This window comes from Cyprinus carpio, chromosome B5 (genome assembly GCF_018340385.1).
Source record: "Cyprinus carpio isolate SPL01 chromosome B5, ASM1834038v1, whole genome shotgun sequence".
Taxonomy (NCBI): Eukaryota; Metazoa; Chordata; class Actinopteri; order Cypriniformes; family Cyprinidae; genus Cyprinus; species Cyprinus carpio.
The window spans coordinates 23,547,473-23,564,510 of NC_056601.1; positions in this window are offsets into that span (position 1 = coordinate 23,547,473).

Sequence of the window (17,038 nt, forward strand, 5' to 3'; positions counted from 1 at the left end):
AGGTCTTCTGGTTAGAAAGTCCAGGATCCAGTTACAGAGGGAAATGTTAAGGCCCAGCAGGTTTAGGATATTAATTAGTTGTTGTGGGATTATTGTGTTGAATGCTGAGCTGAAGTCGATGAACAGCATTCTAACATCCTCCCCTCACTGCAGCTGTCTACTCTCGCCTAAATTTCAGGCAAGCTTGCTGTATCTTAAACGAGACTTGAGGCAGTGCTGGAAACAGCTAATGCTCATCTGATCATGCAAATCAGTGAAAAATTAATAGAAATTATGATTCTGTCTGAAGAAATATAAATGTGTAAATATATCAATATTTCTCCAGGTATGCACACTTTTGGACTATAAGCCCTTATTGAAGCTGTTTAATGTAGCTATGTGAACACAAATAAACTGCAGCAGACCTGACTGAATATGAATGCAAGTTGTCTCTCTATTCAAAATATCATACATTATCGATTGATTAATTCATTATAGTAATGAAGTCTGGTTTATGTGGTGCACAGCTTAGCATTATATGATTCATTTACAACAAAAGAAAATATAATGCCTTCATCTCTCAAACATTTTTGTCTCGCAAACATTGCTCAGTGCCGATTCATTTTCAGCTAATTATTTTTGGTGAACTGGAATGTGTGCAAATTATTGTGGGTAACTGGTGGATGTGAACCTGAAGTATCCTTCAAAACAGTCAGAATGAAGACTGCCTTCCAAGCATCCATCAAACTGAGATGTCCTTCGACAGAGTTTCATGATGTGGCAGACGAGATATGCAATCTTATAGGATGCTTCCTTTTGACTGAGAAGTCAGTGATCCTGAAGACCTTTCTTAGCTTGTTCAGGTGTGTTAAAATAGTGATGGAGTTTAACTCTTCAGCAAGGCACTCCAGGAGCAGGATTGGACGGTGGGTAGAAGACTAGGACATGACCCAGATCATAATTGAACCCGGGTCCCCGTGAGCCAGCAACTCATGTCATGGGCAAGTGCACAAAGATGACATATATTGAATAAATGTTTAAGCTACTAGAATGAAAACATGAGTGGTCACAATTCTAAGGTGTTCTAGGGCTTAGTTTGTGGATGCCAAGCTGTTCTAAGTACTTCACTTAGAACAGAATCATTATGTTGCACCATCGTTGCTAGGGTGTTTTGGGTGGTTCAAAATTCGAACTAATACTCTTGCCAAATGAGGATTACACTACCAGTCTTTCAAGCCGTTCCGAATACAACAAACTCACGCTGAAACGTGAGCCTTGTTTCTAGAAGACACACGAAAAACGAAAACAATTTGTTTTTTAAAATTGGCTCAAAATATCAAGCATGTCTGAGTTCCTCTGACTGGACCGATTTATAGTCCAAAACGAAAAAAATTGGAGTCTGTGCTTATCATACATTCAACATTTTTTATGAAATATGTAAAATCTGCAAATTGGCTCTGACTTTCGGTAACTTTCGGTAACTAGTGCTGATTTATACAGACAGTAAGTTGAGGCATAATCTGGGACATCAGTGGTTCACCCTTAATTGTATTAAGTTACGAGAATACTTGTTGTGTGCAACAAAAAAAAAAAAAAACTTTCAGTCGAGAGGATAAGTTGCAATTTTTTTTGCAAAGCCTTACTTATTAAATCCAGAATATTCAGACAATGAACTAAGAGAGAAGGATGTTCTCCATTAGAATGCTGGCTCCTGTGTCAGCAGCACCTCACATATGTGTCATGGTACTCTCGTAAATGCACATAGAAGACTGACATAGAAGAGAAGGAATTTTTGAATAAAGTTATTTTTGTTTTCTTTGCGGACAAAAAGTATTCTTGTAGCTTCAAAAAATTAAAGTTGAAACTCTGATGTCACATGAACTATATTAACAATGTTCTTACTACCTTTCTTATCTTGAATGTGGTAGCTGTGTATGGAGGGTCAGAAAGCTGTCTGATTTCATCAAAAATATCTTAATTTGTGTTCTGAAAATTAATGAAGGTCTTACTGTTTTGGAACAACATGAGGGTGAGTAATTAATGACAGTGATTGTTTTTGAGCGAACTAACCCTTTAAGATTAGTGTCTTTTTAAAGACAGCGTACACAAGCCCACATATTGCAGTAAAAACATGTCTCATCTCTGTCACCATGGCTATGGTGCAACAGATCCTGACCCCAGGCTGCATCTCTCTGATGATTGCTTTGATTCATACAGCCCCTGGTTTTCTGTTTCGCTCTTCCACTTCCTTCCGCAGAGAGCAAAGCAGGGGACAATGCTTTATTGTGTCCTCAAAGCTGCCTTATTAGGGAGGCTGCTGAAAGCTTCTGCCTCCGTGCAGAGTCTATTTAGAGACACTTAATAAGGGACATAATTCTAGCTTTTCATGGAAAACTGGAGTCAAAGTGACTCAATTCTTAATCATACCTGCTACATGATGGAACACAGGTCAATGTCTGACAAAGAGAACCGAGTGAGGACACGGAGTGTTTGTCTGAAAGATAAAAATGTTTATATTGTTTACATTTTGCATTGTACTGTCAGCTGTGTTGAAAATGCATTGAAAAAAACAGAGGTTGTGTCATCAATTCAATAGTAAAACAAAGTTGTACAGGTCATAGTTTATAGGTCAGGGTGTAATTACATAAACAAGTTTGTTAGCTCAGGGGGGCACTGTTGCTCAACCTTTGAACCTCAAATTCTTTCAAGCAAGCCACTACCATTACTTCTTTTGAATTTGAAAATGGATTTACAGTGGTGTACAAAAGTGTGAGACCACAGTGACAATCTGGATTGAATAATTTAATTTAAACCTGGAAATAAACATGAAGATTTAGAATTGTGGATAAATTTTGAGTTCAAATAAAACAAATAAGAATCATTTAATTACCATTTTTTTTTTATGGATTAAATGGATGCAAAACAGAAGCATTTTCACTAGTGATCTCAGACTGTTGGACCCCACTATTTATGTTACACTATGTTAAGTCTCTGTATTGTATATCAAGCAGACTTCAAAGTTCATTTGTATTAATTTATTAAACCAGCCTTGCTGTTGTCACCTGACGTTTTGCACTAGACAGAACTCAGCTGTTGTTGCTGAAAGTTTCCTAAACTTTCTCCTGACCCTTAGCTAAGTATTAATCTGTCTAGGTGGCCCAGCACAGACCGGTGAGCTGAGAGGGGCTGAGTGCCGCCAGTCCAGATGCCCCATAGTGAGAGGTCTGCAGGCGGCTAGTTTTAGATAACAGCAGGGGCACCAGCGACTTCAAACGTTTTTAACCTCTGCTGTCAGGTCTGATCAGAAATAATGAGACATGTTTGTTATCACCCCAGTTTTTTCTGAGAAATCCTGAGGAACATTTCCAATGGGCCTATGAGTGGCATTTAAGTATTTAAAACAAAGCTAAGGCGATTAAACAAAAAGCTGAATGAGTAAACACTTGCATTATTTCTGTCTTTTTCAGAATTCTTTGTATTTCCCTCATTCCCTCAGTCTTGCAAATCTAAACTGGCATAAAAGGGCCCACAAAAACACTAATAAACAACACCTGATGGCTGAGGGAACAGTCACCAAAGTTTCCTTTTTCCTTCACTCCAGTAAAGAGCTGGGTAATGCGAGAAGAGAAGAGTATTTTGTCTGTGGCTGCATCCTTGACGGCAGCTTTTCTTAACTTGGCAGCAGATTTGTTATTTGTTGCTTTGTCACTCATGGTCTTCATCCTTTTAGCCCAGCCAAGATGTCTCTGTTTGTCCGAGATGTTGCACATCAGCCTGTGAATAAACAAAACGCCTCAAGAACGGGATGAACACCATCAGTTAATTTTCTAGACAGGCTAAACTCACTTTGAGGTTGCAAAGATCAAAACTTAAAAAACATATATATTTTCAATACACAAAAAGGCCATACTAATGAGTTTGCAGTGATGGGAATAGTGTTGGTAAGAACAGACAATGATTGCAGTGATTACATATTTTTGAAGGACAACCCATATGTTCTCTCAACAAAAACCCAGGATTTTTCTACTGGCGTTTGGGTTATGCAAAAACCAACAAACATTTATGGTTCTTACACCCAGATAACCCCCTGTAGTTCTTTAAAAAATTCACAAGGGGTGTGATGAGTGGGGCGGAGCCAAGAGCTGTGGTAGCAGAGCAAGCCTGGTGGAGTAAATGATGATGAGCGATACCTGCACCACTCACCGGTCTCGAGTCCCACGGAGGAGCTCCGGAAGGATAAAATGAGGAGCGACGACCTGGATTTTATGTTATTGTGTTATTATGTTTTATGCAGCAGTCGTCTGTGAGGGGCTGCCGCTTTTTTCTTTCATTTTCTGTTTGTTTATTTGTTTATTAAAGTTGAGCTTGTTCACCACAAACCTTATTTCAGGCATTTAAACAAAAAAAAATCATTCAAAAAGCCCATTGACTTCAGGACGATGGCAAGCTGTATTGATATGACAAGATATCTTGTTCATAGCCTGGGACTGGGAAATTTGTCGCACATCTCAATAACTAAAATTTGACATACATCTCAGTAACTACAAGGTATCTCAAAAATCCAATTACAAGAATGCTAATATTGAAATTTCATATAATGTAAATTTTAAATAAACTAATTAATAAGTTCATCCTAAACCAGGGCTGCCCAATCCTGCTACTGGAGGTCCACCATCCAGCACAATTTAGCTCTTATTAAACACACCTCAACTAGCTAATCAAGGTATTCAGGATCACAAGAAAATTTGAGGCAGCTGTGTAGGTGCTACACTCTGATGGAATTTGTCCCTCTAGTTGGAACAGGATTGGACACCCCTGTTCTCTCTCCTGTAGTGTTGGATTCTAGTTAATCTGCTTGCTTTATACAGATCTCTGTCATATGTATGGTATAGTTTGTGCAATTCATTCTATTGAATCATTTCTAGTGAATCGGTTCATGAAATGTTAAAGCCTGAGCCAGAGCTGGGATGGAGCCAGACCCAGCCACAATGTCCTTCCTATAGTTAGAGCCAGCCACAATGCCCATCCCGGAGACAGAGTCCAACGTTTGCTCCATCCCAGAGACAGAGGTTGAGGAATGGCTTATTGACTTAGAGGACACAGAGCCAGAACCCACCCTTTTGCCTACCCTCAAACTCCTTCACCTTTTGCGAGTTCTGACCAGCTGGATGAACTCTCTTATCCTGACCATTGGTCCCGGCTAGCATCCAAACTCTTTTGTCCCCACCAGCTCTACCCAACCTCTTGTTTCCACATTCTTAGCTAGGACTTTTCCTCCTTTTATGCCATTTATTTATTTTTTGAACTTTTTTTTTTTGAGCAAAAGTTTTGGCAATCCTCCCCTGTACTGCTGATATTTTTGTTTACACCGACAGGGGCCGCCCATTAGGGAGGGTGTGTAAATGTCAGGGTTATGTTCTGTGTTTTTTGATATTTATGTTGTTAATAATTGTTTCCTCTGATCTCCTGTGTGTTTAGATTTTGCTTGTTGTTTAATAAAACCACTGTACACAGATCCTGCCTTAACTACTCTTCCTCGCTGCTACCATTGTCGATGTTGCAACATGTGACTCAGGTGTATGCTGTAAGCAATAGCTTTTTCAGTATAGAGACATAAAGTCTCAAAGTAGCTTCCCCAACACTGCATATATACCATTTTTTCAATATTCCTGTTTGTTCTCTTTCTGCTGAAGCCCATTGGTCATACATTTATCTCTACTCTCTATGTCTTTAGAAGCTGAACACATTCTTATATGACAAATTGAGTGTTGCATGTTGACATTTAGCACTTGTTTTTGATGCACTGTTGTGTAGACCCCCCATTCTTTCTGAGTTTCGTAACCGTTCTGCTGAATGTGGAATATTTCAGCATTCCTCTCTCTTTGTTTAAACTTTCGCATGGCCACCCAGCGCTGCACTGTTTACTGCGGCACTACGTTTCAACGATAACTGGAAATCAACGTTCACAAAACGCCCTTTCATCCCCTCGTGTCTATGTGTGTATTCTAAATACTGTCAAGAGACGAGACTCGCACGCGAGACTCCACGCTCAGAATAGGCTTCTTGCTGTCTGGCTCATATTGACAGAAGACATTGTTGTTTAATAGCCCTCTCACAGTCTGACAATGCTATTTTCCGCTGGGGGAAGAGACAAACTGGCTATTTGCACAGAACGAAGTATAATTGACTTGTGAGAGTCATAAATTAAGTGTCATATAGCGAAGGCTGAAATTCTTTACAGCTGTGGGCTTTAACGCAGGGCACTAAACCAAACCCTAATTGTCCAAAACAAACAATATTTCTACGCCTGAACAATTAGCATGATGAATAGGAAATGGTGCTAAATGCTGCTGTTGCTTCATAGACACTTTCTGTTGTGTTGGCCATGCTTCGTAGGAAAATCTAATCCCTCTAAATTACTGTGACTTTCACGTCAATGTACTTTTTGAAACCTCACCACTAAATCAAATCTGAGGTTCAAACTACAAATTCCTTGTAAAGGGAGAAGCAATCATTTTTCTTTAAATGCCAGACACTTTTGCCTGTCCAGACGAAGACATTTTGACTCAAGTTGAAGGCTTAATGTTTTGAAGCAAATTCAAATCCATTCTAATACTCATTACTAGTTGTTCTTGATTTATAGAGTAACCAGAATTCCAACTGTAATGGCTTAGGTTATATTACTACTAGCACATCCAGCCATCTTTGATCTCTGCAGCCGGCGAAGCTCAAGCCAGCTTCTATCCAGCAGCAACCTGAGGTGACATGGTCTTACGATAGAGATTCCCTGTGAGATAATGGAAGACTGATAACAAGACAGCAGGCTCTGGGGTCAAGGGTCAATCTACTGTCTGTCTGAATTCTGGAGTCTAAGGATATTGAGAGCCTTTCCTGCTGTCTGGACATCTGTCGTTAACACATACATGTACAAACACACCTGAACAATTAGACACACAAATCACTTCGTATTTTAGCACTTTTAACATCAAAGCAAGCTGTATATGTTCAAATAGTCTTAGAATGAGGTATTGTTTGTGCTGCGAAGATGAACGATACCTCAAATCGTGGAGAGGTGTGTTGTTAAAGACACATGATGGGTTCTTTTCACATGAGCCAGTAAGCAACCTCCTAATGACGCTCCAGAACACCCTGCTTTCATGGCATTTCATGCAAATAGGAAACTTCCCCCATGTCTGGTCCAGAATAAACTCATAACTGTCTCCAGACTGTGATATTTATCTGTTTATATCCCACTGTTTACATTCAAAGTAAATAAGTAGGTGAGCCTTTTCTCTTTAGGAAACCATTGTGATAAACAGATGTTAGCATTGTGTGTTGAACAATTGACACTTTCATGGGGGAAAGGGCTGCCCTAGAAACCTCTGAGGTAATGTGATATAATTAGTCTCATGATATGCCTCTTGTCTCATAGAAATGTGAATGTCAGATGATGCCTTCATCAGTTTTAAGCAGTTTCTAAGCAGGTCTGGGGACCCCAAAATAAATAAACAAGTGAGTGAGTGAATAAGTGAATGAGAATAATTGACTGAATGATTTTTTTTTTTCAAAAAAATAATTAATTGATGATGATAATAATGAGTTAGTGCATGATTTATTTATTTGTTATTTTATTTTTCATTCATTAATTGATTATAATTAGTAAGTGAATGATTTATTTATTTATTTAAAACACTATTACTGTTTCACTTTGCTTTATATTTAATTAAATTATATTATTATTATTTTTACATATTTAAAAATTCTTCAAATGATGAATAAAAGTCTCTCCATTCTTGCATCATCTTTTGGGTTTTGTTGAATCTTTCTTTGTAGAGTTTCTTCTCATCATTGCCACATTTAACTTGTTCACTGAGGTTTGTAAAGGAATATTCTCTGTAACATGTTATTGCAAATAAAATTGTCCTATATATGAAACTGAATTTTACAATGTTTCTTGTCAGGTTATGTACTTATAACTGTACTCTGATCTTGGGAAGAAAAAAACTAATATTTCACAGGTAATATTTAAATTATTTCTTATTGCTTTAGTGGAATGATATAAAACTGTTACTATTACTACTTCTGTACACAATATAAATGGGCTGTAAAAAGTGAGTATATATAGCTGCATTCATATTGTACAAGAGGGTCCCTGGCAATATTTGACTTACAAAGTACAGTAGTATTAAGTACAGCAGTGAAGAACAGAGTTGTTTAGAATCTAGTACAGTAAGAGTAGAGAAGTGTTCAGTAGAGTATAAAAAAGCAGAATCGGCTTGGTTTGGTGGGTGGGCCTGATTCCCTGCTGTTGTAGTTTCACCCCAGCACACTCGCGCCTCCACCGGTCACAGCCTCTTTACAAGCCTCCTGCCGTTTACAAACTACTGAAGTGTTGGCTGTCATTACCCAGGAGTAATTACTGTGTAGAACACCTCAGGGCAGAGCAAGAGAACCGGACGGGCTGCGTAGCGACTCCAGAAGAGTGCAGAAGAGGGAAGAGGGGGAGCTCCCTGACCAGATGAGTCCCTGCATAATTTGTCAATGACTAACATGACCGGCCAGCTGACGCGTTGGCCTTTGATGTGGCTCAGTAAACATGAGAGGGAGCGCAGCAAGCGTCCGGAGAGTGCCGTTATCTGTCCCAGAGTGCAGTGGAGGCCTGATAAGGACGTCCACGGGGCGCCTGGCATCCATGGCTTATCTGCGTGGCCGCCTGACTCTGCTTGTTCTGTTTCATTGACAGCTGTAGCCACTTTGACCTCAAGCTCGTGTGGGTACATAAAAACCCGCTTGGCACACGCCGTGTACCTAAACATCTCTTTAATGTTGCACCTTGGGCTAAGAGGGTCACTTTTCACTTTGAAATCCAGTGATTGTTTGGGAGTAAGTCTACTGCTACTAACCTAAACCAGAGCACACGAAGGCCACCTTTGGATCAGTTAGCACAAACCAAATACGCATTTTGACCTCACTCACTAATAGTCTTTTGATGTTCAACGAGTTGTTTGAAGGTGATGTGTGTCGGGGTTTTTTTAGTGTAAACAGTATTAGCATTCATTGTTAGCATTCTCGTTCATGTCTGTGGCGGTTGCTTGGTTGCTGAAGAGAAGTTTGTGATTTGAATTTTTTGCTAATGGTGACTAGTTTAAAGATTACAAAACAAAACATAACAAAATATTATAATACATGGAAATTATTTAATAGCTCTTTGCACTCCAGATTGAAATTAAATTTACAGTAAAAACTGTATACAGAAATAATGTTGATATACCAAATTATTATTATGATTTTTTTTCATCACAGGTAGCTTTTCCACAAGCTGAGGTAAAAAGTAATATAAAGAAGGTGCACAGTGTCATACATACAATTAATTAATAAACATTCATTTTATTTAATTAATTAAACCCGAACATAAACATTAACATTAGGCATAATATAAAATTGTGATGTACAGTTATTTCAGTGAAAAAACATAAAATGTGAGCTGTCACACAGAGAGTTCTGAGAAATGTCAGTTTACAGATTTTATAAAATGACTTTTTTTGCTTCCAAAATTTTTTTAATCTTACATGTACATGGAAAGTCTTAGTGGATCTTACCCAAGAAACAATTAACACACTTTTTTTTGTACTATTAACACGCTTTTTAAATACAATTTTTTACAGTATAGCAAAACCTTGACAATTTGTTTTTATTATTACAAAAAAAGTTTATAATTAAAAAAAAAAAATATATAATGACACTATAATTAAAATTGACACAAATAAAATAGAAGACAAGAAAGGAACAATAACAGGCTATATTTTATTCATTTATAAAGTAATAATTTCAACTTTTAATTTGAATTTTAACTATTAATTTGACTTCTTTACTTTTATTTTGATATATATATATATATATAATATATATATATATATATATATATATATATATATATATATATATATATATAAAATTAAAAGTTGAAATTATTACTTTATAAATGAATGCTTACAAATAAATATTATTTTGTAATTTTGTTTGTTGAAAGAAGCAGCAGTAAACCAGTTGTTTTCATGAAAATACACAAAACATGAAAATCAGTCTTTTATTTATTATATTTGTGAGATTTTTCATTTTTATTTTTGTTATAAACAGAACAACCAAGAACAGACAGGAAAGATAGAGCAGTTGCCTGCATTCCCAGGATCCAGTAATCAGCATAAACACAGCCATGTACATATTTATGTAAATTATACTGGAAAAATGATGGTGCCTCATCAAGAAGAGAAAATTGTGGGAACCCTTGGGCTTTAGCGATCTACTATGTGAAGCATACCATACTTAACCTTCATCAAGACTGTTTTACTACAACCACATGCAGTGCATACCTGCATTGTTAATCAGAGTCAACCAATTTAACAGCTTTCCAAAAACGAAAAGACACAGTCAACAGTCAATAGCTATTACCTGCTGCAACCATAGCCTGGACAATTATCCCTTCAATTTCAGAGACAGGCCTTGATAAAAGCTGGCGTTAGGACTCAGACTTCAGTCTCCTTTTGACCGGACCCTTGCCGCCACAACTGAAGTGACCTGTGCCGCAAAAGCACGAAAAGTGACAAGAGACGTCCATATTTTACGGCGGGCTAACTGAAGACCGGAACGATAATGAGAGCCCCCTTACCCCTTCTCCTTTGTCTGAGCTGCATGTCTGGAATATTTGGGAAGATTTTATCAGATGTGTGATGTTCCTGGAGGAGGCAGTCTGTCTCTTGGATGGTCTGAATGGAGCGTTGAGTCGTGGCGGATGAGTGAATTAGTCAGCGTCTTGGGCTGTCAGCACCCTTACCTTTCTGTGTTGAATGGAAACTCAGTCAGGGTCAAGAAATCAGGCTAATTTCACATTCGGCTTTCAATGATATTAATATCAGCCTGTTTAACTTCATTTTTAGCTGTTGTTCTGCTACAGTTATGTCATATTTTTGTACAGTGACGTTCATGGCTACTTATGGCCCATCAGAAATCAAAGAAGTCAAACTAGCAACTGTTGGGCCTAATTACCGGTTCTTAAGTTTTCCCCAGTGTGTGCTCTTATTCCTTAAGACTGTATTAATTACCAGTGTCAGCTGGTGATATCAGAGGGCTGGAACGCTCTGTGTCTCTGTGCTGTAAATCAGACCGGCTGTTCAAAGAAAAGCCGTGGGGTCCACCTGTCAGCGCTGACAAACTTGCAATCAGTCTCTCTGCTAATACTATCACTGCCTACTTTCTTATATCTTTCTTATATATCCTGAATTATAAAGCTTATACATTTCTTATACTGTATATCCTGAAATAGAAACTAAGCAAATTGTTTTGCTAATACCTTTGGGATATTTTCTGATGTTGTTATTTATATCATCTTGAATTGGAAATATTTAGTGAAATGTTCATTTTGTGTTTGTGTGAATATTAGGCTACTTTTTTTTTTTTTTAAAGAGAAAATATATTACTTTTGTTATGAGCATATTAGGCATTCAGAAAATAATTAAAATGAAAGACACAATTCAGTTTAATGGGGATACTAAAGAATTTGTTAACAAAAATACTTGATACTGTGTGTTACTAAATTCGGAAACTATTCTGTGAACTGTTTTTGTAATATAGTATTTCAGGCATAGTGAACACTCAGCTCTAATGAGAAGCCTCTCGAGTTTTGGAACAGATGTGATGTTGACATAATTTAAACACTTCAAGCTTGTTTACTTAGGCATTACCTTCCAAAATGTATCTGGATATTTCTCAACTTACCACTATAAAGGGCATTTTGCAAATATTGTTCTAAAACAAGTAGAAAAAAAATCAGATCAAGTTCATAAGTTTTAAATGTCTATATTCATGTCTCTTTTATACCTGCTAAACATTAAGGCCCATTATTACTGAACAGAAAGTTAGAAAAAAATGTAAAACAGCAATTGTAAATGTATAAATAAATAAATAAATACATTATTCACAAGTTTTTTTTTAAACTACAGTTTTTAAGCATAGCTAAAGCATAAACTTTTCTACTGAAGAGTTATAAACGGTATATACAGTAATCCTTTCTGTTGTACTCTCATACTGGCTAGTTCACACTGTTTGTTTGTGATTCTATTTACAATTGGTATGAAGTCTGAGCAAAATGAATTGGTTTTGGGGATCCTTAAACATTTGAATACAAACACATGGATGAATGTAATGTAAAGAAAGAGAAAGGGTTAGTGATTATAGGATGTTACCTAGACTGACCAATGAGGGGTGCTGAAGCTTCATCCAGCTAGAAAACAGCACAGCTCCCAAAAGAATTACTTCCCCTCTATGAGCTTATGCCATGATCTATGCTTCATGGATAAATTAATACACAGTATGCTTTGTGGATGAACACAGAGAATACCATTGATATTAATCTTTATTAGAGGGCAAGATCTTTTATAAATTATTTATATGTTTACTAATGAAAAATATCAAATTATTATAAATACTATTGTTAGAATGATTCATATTATATATACTTTTAGTAATTAAACTCAAAAAAGCTTAGTTCAATTGGGAAGACTACAGAACAAATCTAGTTTTTAAATACTCAAGTTATGAGCATTTTTAGTCTAAAAAAATGTAAAGATTAAAGACACAATTAAGGTAAAAAAAAGTGCTTGTTTAAAAATACTGTGAAAGCAATCACCCATTCACATGACTAAACTCTAAAATCTCCAAATCTACATGACCTTTTCCCCATGGAACAGGAAATATGTTTAGTCAGGATTTGAACTCTGGTCCCCTTTCATGTTCAAAAAAACTGCACCACTGATCTATCCCATCTTATCACACTTATAAACCACTACATGTTTTTTCACCGCTTTGGTTGTGTCTTATCTCGCTCAGCGCAGCAGATGAACCACTAACATCCCTCTATCCACAATCAACATAGACATTTAACACATAATCCTCACAGGTCTTACTTGTTACAGCTAAATTACACTCCATCAAAACAGAAAAATAAAATTGTAAAGCTATTAATTTTAATCTCTCCCCAAATCTGTAACGAGAAGGTCACTTTCCCTATTAACACAGTGCTTCGGCACAGAGAGAGGCGATTTCCTGGGATAAGTTGGATAAACGCAGTGGTTTTAGGGAGCATATGGTTTTACCATGATCAAATGTAAACTTGAGCTGTCAGATATCTGACAGTGGGGCAGTCGCAGCCGAGCGGAGTAGACCGAGCCATAGGCAAGCTCAAATGAGAGGAAAATGGAAGGAACGGGACTGGGTTTCGAGTTTTATTGCTCAGCATTAATGGGCTCCATGTCTTTGGAGTGAGGAGACTTTCAAGCCGTGAGTTATGTAAATATAAGCAGCTCACTCCTGCCGTTTGAAGTCCGGCTTTGTATAAATTGAGCCAATTTCTTTATCTGGGAAATGTTTAAACAGCTGTTAGTCTTAGTAAGGGATGTCCCTGAGATTGTTCACTTTTCTCTCTGGCTACTTCCTCCTTGCTTTCTGCTTCTTTTCTTTTTCTTTTTTCTTTTTTTAAGAATGCCTCGCCAGGAACCATTAAAGGAGATTACAGATGCTTGTCTGACCTTCACTCCATAACTCTGTTTGTACATTTGCTAAGCTTCAATGAGACACTTTGATCTTCTCCTATTTAAGACACCATAAAATATGTTGTTTTAAAGGCATTTGGTGACTTTCAGTTTGCTTGTTTGGGAGAAAAGGTGAATGTAGCCTGTTTGGTTGTTCCTTTGTAGTTTTTCTCAGAGTTTGGCTTCCACATCTTGTTTATATATGCTTATGAGCAGATTTTTATTATGCTGCCCCACTTCAGAGCTTCAGGCCCCCTTGTCCGGTGCTTACCCATAACAGACTGAAAAACAGATCAGTCCTCATTGAATCAATCGTTAATGAGTTTACATGTTTTTGGATTACATTGCTTCATGAAAGCCTGCTAATATTTTGTCTGCAATAAACATATGCCACAAGCAATATTTGGTCCATTTGATAATAAGTTATTGAGGCCTTTTTCCATGTTTAGAAATAATTTTGTTTCTCATGGTCAAGCTCTAATAGTACACGTTGTGTTTGTAACCTCTTCCCCCTTTCAAATGAGAACCACAGCATTGGGATTCACAGAAACCGTCCAACTTTGGGTGACCTTGGGCAGCGGTCTCCATCTTAATGAGTCAAACGGTGCTTAATTGAATTTCACATGTGGCGAAATGTACTTGAGATGTTCTTGCTTTCGTTCTTCATGCTTTTTGGACGCCGAGATCCTTCATGACTTTAATAATCAGTGTGGTTACCACATTTGCCTAAATTAGTTGACATTATCAGATTATGCTCTCTTGATCAGAGCCACATGCTGAGGCCTATTTATTATATCTCGGCCTGTTTTTGCCTTTCACTTGTTTGCTGAATGTGACTTTAAACTGCATAACATTCAGAGATCAAATGTGTTTTGAGTAGCGATTTAAAATCTGAATTATTGTGAATATAACTAAGTGAACCGGGGTGACAATTCCATAGTTTGGGTGCAATGGTAGTAATAGGGTAAAAACATTGGAGGTTTGTATTCAGGGACACCATGGACATTTTTTTTTCTTTTTCCAAATGGCACTAGTGTTAGTCTTGTCTCATTTGCAGCCTGGGTAAGAAAATATATGAATGATGAAAAGATAACATGCTTTAAAAATTGCAATATCTTAATATCAGTGTTGAAAATGTTGATTAATATTTTTTGTTGAAGTAATGATACATTTTTTCACATTCTTTGATGAATAGAATGATAAAAAAGAAATATTTATTTGAAATATGTAGATTTTATTTTATTTTATTTTATTTTCAAATGTCTTTTCTGTCACCTTCTGTCAATTTAATGCCTCCCTGCTGAAAAATAGGTCTTATACAAAATCATACACACACACACACACACACATATATACACACACACACACACACACACACACACACACACACACACACACACACACACACACACACACACACACACGTTTATACATTTGATACTTTTATATACTTTTTATATAAAAGTACAACCTAAAAAAAAAAAAAAACTACAGTCAAACCCTACTCCTTTGTTATTAGGGATGACTAATTAGTTGCAAATCATGCAGTTCTAGAATTTATGTCTTACCAAGTGATTCCCTGATTAAGCATTAAAATGAGTTGGATTGAATCATAGACTGACATATTAAACTAAATGAAAAGGGTTAATAAAGTTTGATAGTAATAGCATTATGAAAGGCAGTCACTGTGAATGAAATGTTTACATAGATGAAACTCTTGTGGTGTGAAAGGATTTTTTTTTTTTGATTTTGTGTTTTACTGTGTACTAATGCAACTGAAATGTTTGAAAAAAGTGGATTTTTTATGATCTGTTGTGAGATTGTGAGTTTTGAACATGTACAACTTGCCTGTGAAAATTGCACCAAAATAAATTAAAAACTGCAAAATAATCTCAACCTCTTTCCTTACATGGAGGATAAATTTTTTAAATAATTTTTGTGTGTTTGTGTGTGAGAGATTTCAAGAAACACCAAACAGTGTCACAACTCAAAGCTCAAGATCTTTTTGATCGCAGTCCTCTGAATTAAGGTTCCCTGGTGACTTCTTTAGGACAAGCAGAACTGAGCTACGTTCACACCGGCCATTCTGACCCCATACTGGGTCTGACTGCTGATCTGATAAGCAAACACTAGATTTTAAAAGACCATTGCTATCTGTGAATTACTAAAGAAACAACATTTGCGAGGGCTGTTTTCCCAAAAGCATCTGTATTTTGCAACGAGCAGTTTAATTTGTTTTCATTGTGCCTGTGGGGAAAAGCAGTGGTTGAGTAGTAACAGTAGTTGAGGGAATTTGAAAGGGTCCATCTGACTCGACTGTGTTTCTCTGTGGAGAGTCAGAGTTACTTTTGAGTGACTTGGAATTAGAACTTATAAGTACCCACCAAAAACACCATCATCACATGGTATCAGATAGTGGTATACAGTGGCTCCAAAATGTATTTAAATTGTATGATTTGCATTGCATAATAAATCTGAAATGAAATGTATTTTCTATTTCTCAGAACTAACTTCAGCTAACTGACATGTTTTGAAATCACTGTTAACCAGTGGTCTAAAATAGTCAATAGTACATTTATACTTATCCTGAAGTTCACACATGGTAAAATACAAACTTTCAACAATCAGAATTGTACATCCAAGAATACCATCAATAGTGCCCAAAAACTATATTAATACCATGGTACTTCATTTTAGCCAGTAATGTTTCCGGTCTTCATCACCATCAGCTGAAGTAACAAAATATTGGGTGAAGCCTCTTTCTGTGAAAGGAGGATGCTGGATTCATTAAGATTTTTCCTTCCTCGTCTCCTCCTCTCAATCCATCTGAAGTACCATTATGGCTTTTCAGTCTGCTTCCTGTGGATTCCTTTCTCTCCTCTCCCCCAGCCTTATAAAAGGTGCCTTCACCAATGGATAGGCTGGGCGGAGAGGGCTTTCTGACATGAAGGGTCCTCACGACCTGGGCTTTAGGGTTTTGCGAGTGTGTGTGTGTATATTTGTATGCTCCTTTGATTGAAGGCAGAAGTCTTAAATGGGTGCCGTGTGATTAACTAGAAGGCTGGCATTGCGCAGTAATAATGAAAACCAGCACGGTAGACTAATGATCTAAACTCTCTGCCACTCTCATGCTCCTTCATAAACTTCCTCTCTGTCTCTGGGCTTTTTCTTTTGTTTTCCTTTCTCTCTCCTTAATTCATTTTCATTCTTCTGCTCAGTCTGTCGAGCTTGTTAGTTTGTGGCCAACTCGTATATTTTCTTTCATGCAACAAAAGCAATTCATACATGTTTAGACTGACAACTCGTGTTTCTTCTCATGAAAAAAAAAAAGATAACTGATTAAATAGGTATGTTTTGCAAAAATATAGGTAGAGGCATTTTTCCCCACCAATCAGCCTATGCTGAAATGTCTTGTAGCAAGTTTATGGCATGTTTTGCTGCTATATTGTTGATTGTACTGTATGCACTGGCCCTGT